This window comes from Pongo abelii, chromosome 1 (genome assembly GCF_028885655.2).
Source record: "Pongo abelii isolate AG06213 chromosome 1, NHGRI_mPonAbe1-v2.0_pri, whole genome shotgun sequence".
Taxonomy (NCBI): Eukaryota; Metazoa; Chordata; class Mammalia; order Primates; family Hominidae; genus Pongo; species Pongo abelii.
This window is the reverse complement of record NC_071985.2, coordinates 67,115,153-67,134,241: the sequence shown is the minus strand read 5'-3', so window position 1 is coordinate 67,134,241 and position 19,089 is coordinate 67,115,153. Positions and strand designations below refer to the sequence as shown.

The 19,089-nt window shown below is 41.6% G+C and overlaps 1 long non-coding RNA gene across 1 annotated transcript; it reads left to right on the top strand.

Annotated features, from left to right (window-relative positions):
* Positions 1–4,153: 4,153 nt before the first annotated feature.
* On the top strand, positions 4,154–6,080 carry LOC129048642 (uncharacterized). Its single transcript, XR_008511158.1, has 2 exons — positions 4,154–4,418; positions 5,853–6,080. It is a non-coding gene; the product is annotated as an uncharacterized LOC129048642 (long non-coding RNA).
* Positions 6,081–19,089: the final 13,009 nt, after the last annotated feature.

Below are 19,089 nucleotides of genomic sequence, written 5' to 3'. Positions count from 1 at the left end.
CTGAGATGATATAATGGCTCAGACAAGGGGTTTGAAGCCATCAGTGGACTGATAGCATAATACCCATGACTTTCACAGAACGTTTCTTGAAGCGGAAGAAATAAGGGCAGGATAATTTTAGCTCTGTGTGCCTTAGCACGGCTCCATCTCTCCTGCCACCAGGCTAGCTCCCAGACAGAGACCACTTGTGTCTTTCTGCATTGAGGCCCTCAAACCTGGCCAAGAACAACAGACTTCAAAGTTTGTGGAGTAAGTTTGGGCCACACGGGGGGATCAGAGCTCAAGTCTCCTGCTCCATACTTGGGAACTGTTGTGTCAGCAGGAAGCCACTTTCTCTTTGAACACAGCCATGAGGTGGCGAGACTTCTGAATGTCCAAGGAGACACTGGTGCTCCTAACATCTGGTCGCTGATGCACTGCTACCCAAGCAGCTCTGGGCAGGCGGAAGCTTGGGGCAGGGAAAGGATGACCTGTGCAGCCTGCAGAGATGGTGAATGTCCTTCCATCTAGGAACAGCAGCCTGACGAAAGCGCCTTTTCCCGTTTCCCACACACCTTCTTCTCTCCGTTTCTCTCTTTGGTTTTAGTGGTTCTTCCTTCCTTTTCCTGACTTTCTTTCTACTTCTGTAGATGTGCTTTTATGTATGTGTGGGTTTTTGTTTTTGTTTTATCCCCATTAGAGCATATTGTCCACCATTTTCTCACTTTCCCAATGTTGTGGGTCCTTAGTGGGAAAACACTGGGCCTCATAGTTTCTACTCTTACTGAAAAGTTTTACACTTTTCAGCCCTCCCGTCTTTGCTCACCAAAGTCCAGGCATATGTGCTTATTGACAGAAAAGATTCAAGAATCTGAACTACGAAGTGCACACACACACGTATTCTCTCTCTTGCTCTCTCTCTCTCTCACACACACACACGCACATCCTTTCCATACCCACTCAAACCAGAATACTCTTGACTCAACCTCATCAGAGCCAGTTAAAGATAATGATCTTTCTCTGGTTATGGTCTCCACATCAATGTGACACCTCATATCCAACCATCTTTGGAACTCAGGGACTGAGTTCATTTAGCTCTTGGTGAAATGTAAGTGACCCCATAAGGCCAAAGACTGGATAAGCACATACCAAGGAGTGTACCAGGTATTGCCACTGGCTGATACTATATCTCATCGGCACTCCCCTGCCTAGGTGGCAAGTAGCTTTCTGACACACTATTTCTATTCCCTGACTTTAAGAAAAAGGTGCAGAGTTGCAAACTACTGCCAACCTAATCTTATTTTTTCAACTCCCCCCACTGTCACTTACTTGTTTTATGAATGCGAACCATCTTAGCAGCTCTTTGCATCAGTTTCTTCATCTGTAAAATGGGGGTAATAAAAATTACCTATCCCTTAGGGTCATTATGTCAAATAAATGTGAAACAGTTATAGTTCTTGGCTGCAAGCAACAGAATCCAACTCTAGATTCTGGGTTATACGAGTGAATAATTTCTTTGGGACAGCCCTGTCAGAATTAGTCAACTCCAATCATTTTTCCATCCTTGTTTCACTAAGGTTTCATATTTCTAAGAGAGACAGAGGGCCTGATTGGTCTAGCATAGGCCACACCCATCCTTTTTACCAGCGAAAGGCACAGGAATTTGACTCACAGGTGTGGTATGAGACCTAAAGTTATGGCCCAAAATGAGGAAGGCCTCAAATGACCTAACTGCAAACTTCTTTCTCCCTCTCCTCCTACATATAAGGTCCCCCTAGCCAAACATCTCTCCTTATCAAATGAACAAAGTGCAATTCCTGCTTTTCCCTGAGTAGTGGGTTTCAGTTCCCTGCTGGCCTGTGAAATTACTCAAATGACCCAATCACATCTTTATAAGGTAGCAGGGACACCCCTACTGTCTTGATACTACAAAGTCTGTCTCCCACAGCCTCTGCTTGTTCACTCTATTCCTGAGCACAACCCCCTATGGCCCTGTGTGGCCGGTGGTGTCCTCCTCCCCGAGGCTGTGTGTATAAGTGACTAATAAAATGCTGGCGACCTCATCTGTCCAGGGTCAGGTGTCCTGTGTGTTCAGCCATCCCCATAACCCTACAGCAAAGATCACTCTCCCACCAATGGGAAGAAGAGAAGGCAAACAAAACAAAAGGCCTCCAAAGATTGCATGTAATGGAGAATAGGTGGGTTCCAAAAGGAAAATCAGGAGTTGATTTTCTGCTTTAAATCTGCTGTTACCACAAGAGGAGGAGGGATGTAGGACAAGCAAAAACAACAGGCATTCAAACACCATAAAAAGTGCTTAACACAGTACCTGAGAAACAGAAAAGGACCTGAAAATGTAGGTAGTAGTAATATTATTTTCATATCATTATGGAATTCAACAAACTCTTCAAAAAGAAACCTCTCATTGCAGCATTTTTCATGTTCATGGAGTACTTTTTGTCCCTGCCCCCTGCAACCTTTCCCCAGCACCTACACAACAGTGGAGGGCAATAAGCATCAAGAAACCAAAGGCATCTTTAAGGCAACCACAGGTGTGAGTCCCAATGCAAGAGGAACAAAGATGCCGGCAGAGGACACCCCTTTGCATGGGATTCCTGAGTTGGCAGGTGAATGAGGCCCAAGAAGTAGATCACACAAGGACCTTGCTTTGCAAATGAAGTCACTGTCAGCCAAAAATGCATCAGGCCGGAAGTGAACAGGTGATGAGCCAGTACCTCTGTACTGAACCACTCCCCTAATCATTTGCCTTTTTCAGGGAACACTTGAAAACACTATTTCTGGCAAGGCTTGGCCTTCAGAGTAGACAGTGTGGCCACTGCACCATGATGTATCCCAACAGACAGAGCCCCCTGACCCTGAATACCAATCCATTGTCTATCATTCTGCCATTAAAATGTCATTCTTCTGATTTCCAAGAGTCCTTTTCAAAATGACACAGGTCCCACCTTGTCAGCAAATACTTTACCTGCAACGTTTGATCTCCTTAAGCTGGGAAGCAAAATAGGACACAGGCTGGGTACCTGACTGGAAGCAGAGCACCTGACTAGGACAAGACCCAGGAGGGAGGAAAAGAGGACTGATAAGTTGCTGGGAACACATACCAGCAACAAATATTGAGACAGATACTCAGTGGGCTGGGGTCAGCCAGCATTACCCCTGACTTGAACTGTGGAACCATTCAGCTAAGTGATGTGGCTGCACCCTGGCATCACCCTAACTTTTGTCTACTGGGAGCTCAAGGCCTTGGCATCTGCATTGACAGTCAGGAATATCTTGGCCCCAGATACTGGCTAAGTTCCAAAAATCTCCAGATGCTACACAGGGCCTGAGATCTCACCACCTTGAACAGAAGGAAACTCTAACCTGAACTTCCCATCGTATTAATCTCTGTTTTCCTCCTTTGCTTTCCACCATCCTAGAGCTTCTAATTTGCAGAATTTAGAAATCAAAAATCTTGAGCAGTTGCTTGCATAGCTCTGTCCTGTTTCAGAGTATGAATGATAACAACAGTAGGTGCAACAATTTTTTAGAGCTTATTAAATGCCAGGAACCCTATAAGTAACTTATTTACTCCCCTACGATGACCCTGCAAAGTGAACTTTGTTACTCCCATTTAACAAGTGAAGAAATCTAAGTCACACATAATAGGGGGAAGAGCTGGAATTCAGATCTAACTCTAAAGCCTCAAACACACTCATTGCCACTTGAAAAAGGATGCTGGACTTATCATCATGTGCCAATCCTGCCAAACAGGTTAGCCACACATCCATGAAGGACCCATGAAAATGTGAGTTTTTCCTGAAGTAAAGCTTCTCAGGCATTCAGAATGTAAACTCATACAGCTACTTGGATGTCAATCCATGGCCACATTTGACCTGATTACTCAGGTCATACAGAGCCCAGACCCTGCCCTAGAGGCTAATAAACACATCTTGTTCCATCTGAATTTGACCATAAAATCCAGCTATCTTTTTAGTCTGTTTCTAGAGTCCTTATTGATATATCCTTCCAATGTGCTCACATGTCACCCACGGCCAGAACATAAAAATGTCTCTGGCTTGGAACACCATATGAACAGTATTTACACCTTTTAAAAATATGGGCATCCTTCAAAATACTCACACTTTATTATAAACAATACCATTTAGGATGTTCTAACACAGAAGTATTCTATTCCTTCTGTTCTTCTATTGTAGTCATGGAGACCTCAGATTTGGTTGAAATAAACAGACAAAATTAAAACCTGCACAAAAAGTTGGTATCAGAGCAAACAATATTGACAGTTTATATTTCAGGGGTATTTTTGTCTGAGGAAATCAATCATTCTACAGACGTGACCTCATTCTGATCTCTCAGGTAGGAAAAGGATAGTGCTGCCTTCCTCTTAAGATCCACAAAGGACTCATGGTGACGACCAGGTAAAGGGGAGACTGGGGCTGCAGCACCCTGAAATATATGGCTGAAACTAAAGAATTTCACCCACCCAGTTGTTTGGCATCAGACTGGTCAAGTTAATCATTTGAATTTAATATTTTAACTGGTCAAGTCAGCCAAAGTGGTCTACACAGATAAGAATTGGCCAAGTTGCCATTGTCCCAAATTGAGCCATGGCGACCAACTAAGAATAAATCTTGGGTGGCTCACTTGAAGATACATACAGTTTTAAAAAAGAAATATTTCCCTGCTGTTAACAACATTGCTCTCTTTATTTTATTTTATTTTTTCTTTTTCTTTGAGACAGAGTCTTGCTCTGTCACCTAGGCTGGAGTGCAGTGGTGTGATCTCAGCTTACTGCAACCTCCGGCTCCCAGGTTCAAGTGATTCTCCTGCCTCAGCCTCCCAAGTAGCTGGGATTACAGGCACGTGACACCACACCTGGCTAATTTTTGTATTTTTAGTGGAGACGGGGTTTCACCATGTTAGCCAGGCTGTTCTAGATCTCCTGACCTCAAGTGATCTGCCTGCCTCAGCCTCCCAAACTGCTGGGATTACAGGCGTGAGCCACCACGCCCGGCCTCTCTTTAATGACTGCAGTTGTCCCATAGATTGCACTGGCACCAGGGGATACCTCTAAAATACAAATCTAATCACCTTACCCCCACTGACCTCAGGATGAACCTGAGGTCCTTCCTGATGACACAAGGGCCTTAACTGACCTCTGGACCACTTTCCTGTTTCACCTCTCTCCCCTGTCCCCACTGCCATACTATAGTTGTGAGATGCTATTAGTAACTAGCAATTATTTAAATGCTCTAGCTGTTGCCAAAGCCATTTACTTTGCCTGGAAATACTACATCTCCCACAGATACGCATACATGCCAGCCCTGACCCCATCATTGCCTGTTTGAAAAACACCAATTTATCTCTCTTTTCTTTTATGGTTACTTTTTAAAGTAATTTTTTATTGCAAAAGAAGTACACAGAAAATACAGTACATAAAACAGAAACAAGAAAAGTCGAAGTACACATTATCATGATACCAAAGATAAAATTGTTTGCATTTTGATATATTCCTCACAATCCTCTTCGTGTGCACATTTATAGACATTTTCTACCACGCCAATTTGACTTTGAGACTCATCTCAAATGCCACTTCCTATAAGAAGACTTTTCTAACCTTTCCTCCCCCTCATGCCCCCAAACTTAATCTCGCTCACTCCCACTCACCCTACAGGTTTCAGCTTAAATGTCATATCCTCAGACAGTTTTTTCCTGACCCCCATAGTAAATGACATCACCCCAGTTACTCTCTTTGATAGCACACTGTTCTTTCTTTCATAAAACTATCTGAATTTATCATTATAAATGTATTTATTTGTGTATTTATGCATTCACGTCTTTCTTTCCATTAGGCTGTAAGATCCACGAGAGTAGAAATGATTGCTGGCCGTGCTTATCACTGTGGACTCAAAGCCTGAAATAGCATCTGGTTCATTAAACACACGATGAATATATGTTGAATAACTAAATGAATGAAAACACCATTCTTCAAGCTCCCACTAACACCTTACCACTCTCTACCATGTCAACTTATTTTATTATAACAATTGCTCACTATTAAACCATATGGTCCTGGAAGACAAAGACTGTCTTTAAGTCTATAAAGTCATATTTATATGTGAAATCATGATTACATCCCCATAACACAATGTCCTGCACATGGTAGATATTCAATTATTCAGAATGAGAAAAATGGAATGAATGAATGAATTGCTATATGGGCAGGGCAGCTTGCCAGTGATGCTCTCAAGTGATCCTATTTCTTAAATAAATCTTTCTTCCTGGTTTTAATAATAGTTTCCATATAACACCAAAATATAACTGAAAAGTAAAAACATTGCTTTGTGCTCCAGATGTTTCATTTTCAGAAGCCAAACATCCAGATCATTTGGACCCATATGAAAAACTGAGCATCTCTTCATCCAAATGTCTGGCATTTTCTTGGCTTATTCAGAGTCCAAAGGAAGAAAGAAATGGATGCGTTACCCCTCCGCCATCAATACAGAGAGAAAACGAAAATAAATAATTAGTATGATTAAAGCCCACATTTTCAATGCGCCATAATCTTTCTATAATACATTCCAAAGAGCACTGATTTACATAAGAGACAACTGTTGTATGGGAACATCAGTGAGTTTTCTTTCAGCTACAAAGAAGAAAACCCACTGAAAGTGGCTTACCCATCAATAATATTTATTGTAACATATAAGAGGAAGTCTGGAGTTTGGTTTATTCAGCAGCTCAGCAGCATCAACAAAGACCTGGGTATTTTCTAACTTTATACCCTGTCTTTCTTAGAAAACATCTTTCTCTCAGTTTCAAAGTGATGGAAGAAGTCCAGGTGTCACATACACAACAAATAGCATCCTGCAAAGTAGGCAGTAACTCTCACATACCCCTTTAAATTGGCACAAAAAACCTGAGCATGCTCCCCACTCCCCATCTGGCTTCTTCTCAGGTCCTATAGGCCATGATTGGGCCCTGTGTCTATGCTTCACCCAGTTATTGGAAAGGGGAGTAAGATTATCAGTATTGCTTTAGATTAGCAGTTTCCTAACTTTAGCCCATATCAGAATCACCTAGAAGTGACCCAGCATCACCCAGATTGTGGGGCTCTATCCCTAGAGTCTTTTATTCAAGTGGGGCCTGAAATTTTGCATTTAGAATAAGTTCCCAGATAATATTGATGCTTCTCGTCTTGAGACCACATTTTTGGAACATCTGACTTAGACCAATCATGACCCACCTGCCAGCAATGGGGAGGGAGCCAAGCCTGCCAGGTGTCTTGGTTGCCTGAGAGCTATACAGAATTGTGGTTTTTCTCAGCAAGGAACAGCAGTGTGGCTAGTAATATTAGGGTCTGCCACAGTGAAACAGGATAATAATACTGGAATGTATTGAGAGCTTTGTATGCACCAAAAATTGCTCTAAAACCACAATATAGTCACCCTTGATATCCAAGGAGGATAGATTCTTTCATATCCAAGGGGCATAGGTTCCAAAATCCATGGATATTCAAGTCCCTTGTATAAAATGGCATCGTATTTGGATGTAACGTACACACATCCTCCCCTGTACTTTAAATCATCTCTAGATTGCTTATAATACCTAATACAATGTAAGTGGAATGAAAATAGTAGTTATACTGGGTTTTTTTTGTTTGTTTGTTTTTCCCAGAGACAGAGTCTCACTTTGTCGCCCAGGCTGGAATGCAGTGGCTTGATCACAGCTCACTGCAACTTCCACCTCCCGGGTTCAAGCAATTCTCCTGCCTCAGCCTCCCAAGTAGCTGGGACTACAGGTGTATGCCACCATGTCTGGCTAATTTTTTGTATTTTAGTAAAGACGGGGTTTCACTGTGTTGCCCAGGCTGGTCTTGAACTCCTGAGCTCAGCCAATCTGCCCGCCTTGGCCTCCCAAAGTACTAGGATTACAGGCATGAGCCACCACACCTGGCCTGTATTTTTATTTATATTATTTTCATTGTTGTATTGCTATTTTTTATTGTTTTTTTCTGAATATTTTTCATCCACAATTGGTTGAATCTGCAAATATGGGAACCCCCAGACATGGAAGGCCAAGTGTATACATTTCTAAATCTCTCAAATGATTCTTTGAGGTAGGTATCTATTATGCCCATTTACAGATCAGAAAATTGAGAAACAGAAAGCTACAGAAATTGCCCATAGTCATACTGCTAGTAAGTTCTGTAGGCTGAGTTTAAACCACGATCTGTGTAACTCTCACAGCCCAAACTCTTTGTGATGCAATTTGGGGACCTGAGTTTGAATTCCGGCCCTGCCGCTTTTCTGTGCCTCGGATCATCATCCAAGATCAAATACAAATGCCACCACCTAGATTCACCTTGAGAATGATCACAATTTAGTGAAAAGTGAGTGCACTTTGGGACCAGGCAGAAAATCAGGCTTCCTGCTGTGTGACTTGGCTAAGTCTTTTCATCTGTCCAATCTCATCTTCCCCCAAGGTATAATGAACATACTAATTCTTGTCTCACAGGAAATTTGGAGGAAGTGTGTGGTAAAATACTTTACCCTATCCCTGGCACATAGCAGCCAGTCAATATGAGTGGCTCTCATTACTATTAATTACCAACTCTGTGAACTTGGACACTCATCTGTAAAACTAGAGCTTTACAGAATACTTAGGAAGTCTAAACAAGCTCTGAGAAAATGCCTGGTACATTCTTATGCAAATGACCTGCTGCATTATAATTGCATGCAGTTAAATGAAAACCACACTATTTCCTGTTATAAGAAAGTGAAAACCATCCTCATCTTCAACCTCAACAGAAGGAGAAAACTAAGGCTGAGGCTGGAGGAGCAAGAGGGAAAGAAGAGCCTCCTGGAACCATCAATTACTTTCCTATGGAAAAGAGTCAGACTCATTTTTCTCCCTGAAACTAACAGAGTATCTCCTTCCTTTTACATACCAATGATTTTCACCTGAAATTGTTGAGATACGATGACACAGCTAATCTCAGCACACAGACAGTTTCATTATGTCATCATTTCAGCTCATTTCATCAGTGAAACCCTGGAAAGGACTTACCTGCAATTAAAAGAACTAAAATTCTGGTGTTTCAGAGTCTCAGCAAGGCCTGCCCTAGTGGGTGTCCCTATCTGAAAGAGTGCCCCATCCTGTGCCCACTGTCACCCTTGGTTCCCTCCCCTACTGTGTTTTCTTCAGGGAACCTAACACCTTCTAAAATTACAATGTCAGTTTACTTGCTGATGGTCTGCCTCCCCCATAAGAAGTAAACTCTAAGAAGAGAGGAAGTTTGTCTGTCTTGGTCACTGGTATGTCCTCAATCCCTAGAATCATCTTTGGCTTACAGTAGTTACTAATTAAATATGTTGAATGAATGAAGAAATAAATAAGTAGTTATTTCAATAACAGAGACAAGCTCATCTCTTTTTCCAAGCTGAAATTTTACGAAGTATAAGACAGCAACCCACTTATCCTAATGGTATACTCATTAATATTTCATCAAAGGAGAGAATAAAAATGAAAGGACTGTGAAAACTGTTGTCCATGTAGGTGGAATCTTACCTTGAGGACCTAAGTCTGTGCTGAGATGTAGACAAGTTTAAGCATGACTAAGGGTGTGATGACCTCACATGGTGGGGGCCAAAGCACCTCTGTCCTGGGACAGAGCATGTCCAAAGGTAAGAGAGAGTTGGAATATCTAGGAAAGATCCCAGACAAGCCAGTGTGAAGGAATATTTTGAGGCAAGCCAGGCTCTTTGTCCCAGCAGGTCCTGCAACCACAGACTTACATCTGAATCCTAGAGAGACAGAACTAAAGCAGAACCCAAAAAGAAACAGAACTGATTCAGCAGTTGGAGCAGTAGACAACCAACATCTGCATCTGGAAGGGGAAATCCTAAAGATGTTGTCAAATGTGGACGGCACCATGGTATTTTCAGAGGCATTAGAAACACCTCCACAAGGCAGTGGCGGCAAGACCTCCACCTGGCATCGCACTTCCTGAAGCAGCCAGGCAGATGCCAGCAGTGGAGCCTCGAGTGGACATCTCTGTCATGGTGGGAGCCACGATACTGCAGTAAACTCAGAGACATCATCTAAGCTGACTAGAATAGAGAAAATTGGCCAACTCCACATGACAGCTGAGAGGACAGGTTAACGAGCACACGTTAAGCAACATGGAATCTAGAGCCCTAGAACAATACGAGTAAAATGGAAGAGGGACTAGAGAACAGAACACTGTTTTCTGGCTGTTGTCTTAACCCTCTTCTTTTTATAGTTTTAATTGCTGTGATATGGCGTGCTTCACCAAAAAAAATAAATAAATAAATAAAACTGGGTCATCTTAAGAGCCTCTCCTCTCACCTTGAATCCAATCTTAACACATTGACAAGTTAGGCAAACATATGTACATTCACAAATCTCACTGTAATAGCATCGGATGGAAATGGGACATTTTAATAGAAATGTCGAAGGGATTCAGAGGTTGATGTGATACTTTTTTCCCAAATAAACAGTTTCTAAAAATTGCTTTTGAAAGGCATGCTTACCCACCCAACTACCTCCACAATGACTGAAATCTTCCCATGTTTCCCTGGTTTCTTTCTTGTCCCAACAGCTCATTCCCCATCTGTCCCAGGTATCCCATTATTAGGCCTTCTTAGTCCCTTGCCTTCTCTATGCACAAAGGCCAGAAGCTGTGCAGCACAGAGTAGCCTTCCTCCTGGGAAGGGAGTGTTAACGCTCACGCTCATTCTTCCTCTATCACAGAAATCAAAATCAGAAAAGCAGTTTTAAGTGAGAAGAGAAAAAAAGTTAGGCTCTTTCCAAAAATGTATAAGTATCCTTTACAAATGATACCACAAGAAAAGAAGAAAATTCATGTAAATGTAGGAAAAATAGGATGCCTAAAGAGTAGAAACATGAATTGTTTGAAAATTTTCAAAATCAAAAGTAAGCTCTATTTTTCTTTTTCTTTCTTTCTTTTTTTTTTTTTTTAAGACAGTCTCTCTCTGTCACCCAGTGGCACAATCTTGACTTCCCAGGTTCAAGCGATCCTCCCACCTCAGCCTCCTGAGTAGCTGGGACTACAGGCGCATACCACTGCACCCTGCTTCCCCCTACCTTCCTGTAAAGATGAGGTCTCACTATATTGCCCAGGCTGTTCTCAAACTCCTGGGCTCAATGATCCTCCTGCCTTGGCCTCCCAAACTGCTATGATTATAGGCATGAGCCACCACACCTGGCTATTTTTCATTTACATAGACTGGGGAGAAAGGAAAAGAAAAACACTGCTGCAGAGCAACCAAAATAAATGCAGAATGTTTATGCCATTTATAGTCACTTTTGTTAGTTAAGGGTAAAATATGTTACACACTGTAACTTGGATTCCTTATGAAATTATCATTTTTTTCCTCCAATCTCTCTAATTTGCCCATACCCTATTTCTTCTAGTCTAATCAGTTTTGCTTACACTAACCTCCAGCCAGTTTGCCTAATTGACCTTTGTTTCTGAGCTATTCACATAATTTCTGCTTCTTCAGAAATATGTTTAGATGATTCTCTTCTAAATCATCTGATCACTTTGTAATTGCTGAAAACTTATCTTAAATATTTTATTCATTATTTTGAATTTTTCCAAAAGACAAAATTGACCTGAAGATTTTAAAAAGTCTTTTCTTGTTTGTTTGTTTGTTTTGTTTTGTTTTTCTTTCCTCTACCTCCCTCAGAGCTTACAGTTCTATTTTTGAGTAGCAAAAGTTGCAGATAGGTTTTTGAGAAATGATTGGATTTAACTGCAGATTTTCATAAGAAAATGACTAGTCATAAGATAGCAGTGGACCACATGGTGTCATTTGAAAGTTCTCTCGCAAAAATCTTCACCAACCCTGCTTTATGACCCCAAAAAAGTAGAAGCTTTGGATTTTCTGTTAAAATGAAACCATCTATGGAAGGGATAATATCTCACTTCTCTGCTCAAAATCATCCATTCATTCCCCACTGGCTACCAAATAAATTCCAAGTTCTTCAATTTGTCATTCAAAGCTCTCAAGAGACATGCCAACTCTGCCTTCTCAGCATCGTCCCATTAACCTCCTTCAGAAATGCACTACCACCATTCACTGCAGGCCCATGTTCTGAGCATGCCCATTACATTCCTTCCTTTAGGGCTTTGCTTATAACGTGCTCAGCCTGCCCGCCCTCTCTATTTACCCATGTGTGCTCATCAATATCCTTCCTCCAGCACTTGGTCTGCAGCACTTCAATTCTTGATTATAATTATACATATGTGTGTGTGTGTGTGTGAGTGCGTGCATGTGTGTGTGTATAATTATACATATATATGTGTGCGTATATATATATACATATATATATGATTTTAATCTCCCTGATTTAGTCTTCTTTAGTTTGATGAAGATCTTCTTCACTTTAACATGACAGAACCCCCCAATTTATTCATTTACTCGATAAATATTTATTTAGTGCCTATCATGTCCCAGGTTGTAGAAATTGGGATGCTGCAGTGAAAAACGCAGAACAGACAGACCATTCAAGTTGAGTTAAGCAAAAACAGGAGAGGGGAAATGTATTGGCTCATGTCACTGGAAAACTAAACTTGGTCAGTCACAAAGATCTAGGGATGTCATTAGAAATTAATCTCACTCTCTCAAAATATTTATCTTAATTCTGCTTTTCTTGGGTATGCTTTGTTCTCGGCAAAATTTCTTCACAGCGTGACAGAAATGGCCACTGGCAGCAGTGTGCTTCCATCATCCTAGAGCCAATAATGCCTAAGAAAAGAGAGTGCTGCTTTCCCAGGGAAAGGGCATCTCAGGGATCTGCTAAGGGTAAGTGGAGCCAGGGATATTGACTTTGAGCTTTTCTATGCATCTATTGGTCACTTTTATGTATATTAAGTCATTTCTAGCCATCCTGGTGTAGGGATGGCTTCCAGGAACACTGCTGTCACCCACTGTGCTGACTCGTTCAGCTTTACAACACAAAGATGAAAGGTCAAAGTTCATATCATGACATGAAAATGAGCAGCACTGGAAGCATGTGTGTAGCAGAGGAGAAATGAAGTTTGAAGCCTACAGACTCAGAAGCTAGTCTACGGAAAATTCTTCCAATCACATACATGTACAATTCCTAGCAGATAATTTGGTGTCGTTAATGTCTAGTCAAAATGTACACTCCCTATCACAGCGCAGACAATTATAAAAGTAACACAGTACTTCCTTCCCCTTCTATGATAGAGATCGGCAAAATCAAACGTATCAGAATTGCTGTGTTTTAGGACATAGAGCTGTAGCACCACAGGTTCTGTGTATGAAGCTGTGTGCTTTACACAACTTGGGACGTATTATATCTTAGCATATCTGATTCCTCTTGTCCTGATGAAGAAGGTAGTTGCAGAGGAAATTTTGCAAAATTGCCAAAAAAAGAGGAAAAATAATAAGTGTCCTGAAGAAACAAGTGTTGTTTTTTTTTGCTTGTTTGTTTGTTTTTTCACATATGTAGTCATTGAGAAGTCAATGAATATCGTAAAAGAGTAATTTGGTCACCTAATTGTATTTGTTATCCATTGCTGCCTCACAGATTGCTCTGTATGAGTTTCTCGGGGCTGCCATAGCAAATTACCAAAAAAAAAAAAAAAAAAAAAAAAAAAAAAAAATTCGGTGACTCAGAATAACAGAAAATTATTATCTCTCAATTCTGGAGACCAGAAGCCTGCAACCAAGGTGTCAGCCTGCCATGCTCCCTCCTGAGGACTCTGGAGAAAAATCTCTCCTTGGCTCTTTCCCTGTGCCTGGTGGCTCTTTCTATGCACCTCTTGGCTCTTTCTATGAGTCTGGTGCCTCCCAACAGTCCTTGGGGTTACTTGGCTTGCAGCTGCATCCCTTCCATCTCCACCTCTGTCATCCTGTGGCCTTCTTGCCTGCATCTCTGTGTGTCCTCTCTGTTTATAAAGATGCCAGTCAGGCTGGGCGTGGTGGCTCACACCTGTAATCCCAGCACTTTGGGAGGCTGAGGCGGGTGGATCAGGAGGTCAGGAGATCGAGATCACCCTGGCTAACATGGTGAAACCCCGTCTCTACTAAAAAATAGAAAAAATTAGCCGGGCTTGGTTGCGGGCGCCTGTAGTCCCAGCTACTTGGGAGGCTGAGGCAGGAGAATGATGTGAACCCGAGAGGCGGAGCTTGCAGTGAGCCGAGATCGTGCCACTGCACTCCAGCCTGGGTGACAGAGTGAGACTCCATCTCAAAAATAAATAAATAAATATATATATATTATATATATAAAAATAAATAAATAAAGATGCCAGTCATTGGATTAAGAACTCAGCCTACTCCAGTATGGCCTCATCTTAACTAATTACGTCTTCAAAGACTCTATTTCCAAATAAGGTCACATTTTGATGTTCTGGGTTGGGGGGTACATTACTCAACCAATTATATACCCCCAAACCTGGCATCTTAAAATAAAATAGTGTTATTTCACATCACAATTTCTGAGGAATCCAGGAGTGGCTTAGCAGGATGGTTCTGGCTCAGACTCTCCCAAAATTACAGTCCAGCCGTCAGTAAGGGCTGCAGTCATCTCAAGGCTCAACTAGGGCTGGAGAATTGGCTTCCAAGCTCACACATGAAGTTGCTAGCTGCCTGGGATCCTCTCTGGCTGTTGGCGCGAGGCCTCAGCTCCTCACTACATGGGCCTGGCTCCACAGGCTGGGAAGTTTCTCTATGATACAGAAGCTGGCTTCTCCCAGAGCAGTGATTTAAAAGAGAGAAACAGAAAGAGAGAGAGAACAAACTATCAAAAATGAAAGAGAGTGCTCAAGACAGAAGCTGCAATCTCATTAAATCTAATCTGAAAAATGATGTGTTACTTGTGCTGTATGCTGCTGTTGGTCCCACAGATCCACTCAAGAACAACATAGGAGGAGACTATGCAAGGGTCTAAAACCAGGAAGCCCAGGTCCTTGGGGGTCATCTTGGAGGCTGCCTACTGCAAAAATAATGCAGCTCAATATATCATGGCAGCCATTTTTAAGTGTATCTAAATTGTTCCTTTGTATGCCTTAATTCCAGATTAAACTGTATTGTACTTAGAATCAGTGATGACTCTAATTTTAAAAGTAGTGTTAAAAGAAAAACTTTAAATAAGTTAACAGAGTTTAATTGAGCAAGGAATAATTTGAAAATCGGGCAGCCCCCAAAACCAGAATAGGTTCAGAGCAGCTCCAGGACCGCCACGTGGTTGGATAATGTGATGGTTAATACTGAGTGTCAACTTGATTGGATTGAAGTATGCAAAGTATTGATCTTGGGTGTGTCTGTGAGGGTGTTGGCAAAGGAGATTAACATTTGAGTCAGTGGGCTGGGAAAAGCAGACCCAACCTCAATCTGGGTGGGCACCATAGAATCAGCTGCCAGCATGGCCAGAATATAAATATAAAGCAGGCAGAAAAACGTGAAAAGGCTAGACTGGATAGAGATATATATATATATATATATATATGGAGATATATTATATGTATGGATATATATATATATATATGGATATATATCTCCTATTAGTTCTGTCCCTCTAGAGAACTCTGACTAGTACAGATAACATTCATGGACAGAAAAAGGAAAAAGGACAGAAAAAAGAAGACACAGTGAGGTACAAAAACAATCAGGCCTTTGCCTTATTTGAACATGGGTGGGACAATTGACCATCTGTGATTGGCTGACTCAGCTACTTGTTATAAGAGTAGGTTACAGCCTGTTTACACATCCAGTTAGGTTACAGTTCACTATGCGCAGAAAAGCTTTTAGGTCAAACTTAAAAATATGTAAGGAGAAGGCTTTAGGCTAAATTTTTTATTTTTTGTTTATTTTATTTTATTTTATATTTTTTGAGACAGAGTCTTGCTCTGTCACCCAGGCTGGAGTGCAGTGGTGCCATCTCGGCCCACTGCAACCTCTGCCTCCTGGGTTCAAGAGATTATCCTGCCTCAGCCTCCCAAGTAGCTGGGATTACAGGCGCCTGTCACCATACCTAGCTAATTTTTGTATTTTTAGAAGAGACGGGGTTTCACCATGTTAGTCAGGCTGGTCTCGAACTCCTGACCTCAGGTGATCAACCCGCCTCAGCCTCCCAAAGTGCTGGGATTACAGGCATGAGCCACCGTGCCCAGCCTAAGCTAAACTTAATTTAACAATTTTGAGAGGTTGACCAAAGCTTTAGGCATTGATATCATTCTGTCACTGTTGTAAGTGGACGTATCTGGTCTCAAATCCCACTGGGAAATAGCCTAACAGTGAGTTTTATAAGGTGGGAATAAGGAAAATGAACAATAGAGAAAAAGGCTGATGGGTTAACATCAGGTTACTTCAGGTTACCTTTTTGTAAAGGTTAGAGCTGAGGGGGTTTCCTTATTATGCGGGAATCTCCTGTTTTGAGGAGAAAGAAAATGGTCTGTTTTGGGATCTATTGGCTTCCTTAAAGTTTCAGTTTGATTACCACATGCCATGTAGCAAGAGGGACTCCATTTTGGTTTTTCTGATCTGTTAGAGCATAGTACACAAGTTTAGTCCAAAACTGTGCCCCCCAACCCTGATAATTTTAACATTATAGAAGTTGCCATGAAGTTACTTGTTAAAACAGACCCCTAAATACAGCAGATGCTCACAATACTCCCTGCGGGACTGCTGCCAACTTCCTGTGGACTCAGACTGGATGTGTCTTAATGTTTCTGCGTACACTTCTTAGACCAATAAGAGCATCTGAACCTTTCCCACACTTTCAAAATTAGCAAAGCCAGCTGGCCATCCAGCAGGATCCTGAGAAAGAACACACGAGACGGGGACATGGGGACAGGAATGAGGATGAGTGATGGGCCAGAAATCCAAGAGTCACTTCCTATGAGGAGCCATAAGAGGTGCTGGGTAGTCCCTGAATCCTAGGAGTGGGGAGAAGAACTTGCAAATCAAACTTGGTGCTACAACCCACCATTTCATAAGTCTTAGTTTGTAAGGCTGGTATTTTTGGTATTCAAGAAGTGGTGTGTTTCCTGCTAGATTCTGTCTGGAATTCTGGTGGGCTCAGCCACACAACGGTGTCTGACGTCACGGTGTGTGATTCAATCAGCCAGGCTTCCCCTAGTTACAGGCAAAAGAAAGATATATTAATTGGGCCTAAATAAACAAAGCATCACCCCATTAAAGTCACAAAATGTTAATGTTAAACAATTTATGAGTAACATTTGCACACATTTTAAAGAGTGCAGTATAGAGAAGATGGTTAATAAATGATGAACACTTAGGAACAAGTAAAGCAGCTGTCTCAGCTTCCACAACTGCTATTAGCACTACTTAAATTGCCTCTGGATCTTTAACATCTGGGCCCAGTACTCCTACTCAGTGGCTTCTCAGCAGCTTGCAGTTTGCAGTTCTTAGTTAATTGCAGTAAACTGGCACTGATTGCTTTTGAGAAAGAATTTCATTTGTGCCTATGTGATGCTAATCTCAAAAAAAAAAATCTTCAGGTTTCCAAAACTTCCATGTTTTAAAGAAAACTGCTTTGATATTTACTAAGCTTTTCTCTGTAGAATGTTTTCAAGTATCCTCTAAGTGGCCCTGGTTAACCCTCTTTCCTCTAGGAGTAGCGATAGGTCTATGCAGTGCCCCCCAGTCTCAATCTCCGTGCTCTGATAAGATGCCATGCCACAGCCAGGTGCGGTGGCTCACGCCTGTAATCCCAGTACTTTGGGAGGCCGAGGCAGGCAAATCATCTGATGTCGGGAGTTGGAGACCAGCCTGACCAACATGGAGAAACTCTATCTTTACTAAAAATACAAAATTAGCTGGGCGTGGTGGTGCATGCCTATAATCCCAGCTACTCAGAAGTCAGAGGCAGGAGAATCGCTTGAACCCGAGAGGCAGAGGTTGTGGTGAGCCGAGATCGCACCATTGCACTCCAGCCTGGGTAACAAAAGCAAGACTCTGTCTCAAAAAAAAAAAGATGCCACTCCACTGTAATTTCCGTGCCACCACAGTTCTCCCAAGGAAACTAGAAAGTAATGCACTACTTAATGAAACTAGAATGTTGCAGCCATCTTCATGAATAGTCTTACGAAGTGAGAAGGAAACGAAGCTAGCCACAACAGCCTGTGCATTGCAGCAGGTCCCTCGCCTCAAAGAGCCCTGTAGCCATTACAGGCATGAGGTGTTTGATATAGACTTTTTTTTATCATGGACCCTCCTGGCTACAGCAGGCTTCTTCACCTTCTGGGGCCATGTACACCCTCCAGAGGTTGGGACAGTGAGAGATGAATAACTTTTCAGCTCCTCCCTCTCTCATTCCAACATTCCCCATCCCATTCTAGTAACTGATGATAAGAACTTTTAATGGTTGCTTCCCACAAGTCAGGAACTTCACCTAAGCATTTTCTAGGTATATCTCATACAAGAAATCATACCATGGTTAAGATCATGGACTCAAGTCAGACCACCTGGCTTCAAATCCTGCACTACCACTTACTGGCCATGTGACCTTGGACAAATAACTTAACCTCTCTGTACCTTAGCTCTTCATCTGTAGAATGAGCTAATAATAGCCAGACCTCATGGGACTGTTGGGAGAATTAAATGAGTTAATATAGAAAGAACATGTAGAACGGTGCCTGGCTCATCATAAGTGTAATGTAAGTATTGGCTAATAATATGTCTGGAATGAAGACAATTTATGATGAATTTTGTTTTTTATGATTTGGAGTTTTTCTCTTCATGACATTTCAAGGGAGTAAAATTGACATTCTGCTCTTTAATCATTTGCATAAAATGTGAAGAATTTGGAAAAATAGAACCTTTTCTTGAACAACTCATAACCTAAATGGAATTAGATAACTAAAAGCAGTTCCTAAAGATTACTTTGCTTAATATTATGCATTTTAGAACACCAAATAATTCTGTAAAGATTAGAATTATGTCATCTATTCCGTATTTTTCTACTTTTTATTAAAATTAATTTAATTTTATAAATATTTTAGGCTCTAAAGTATAGAGTTTTTTCTAAAGTAATCTATCCAATGTA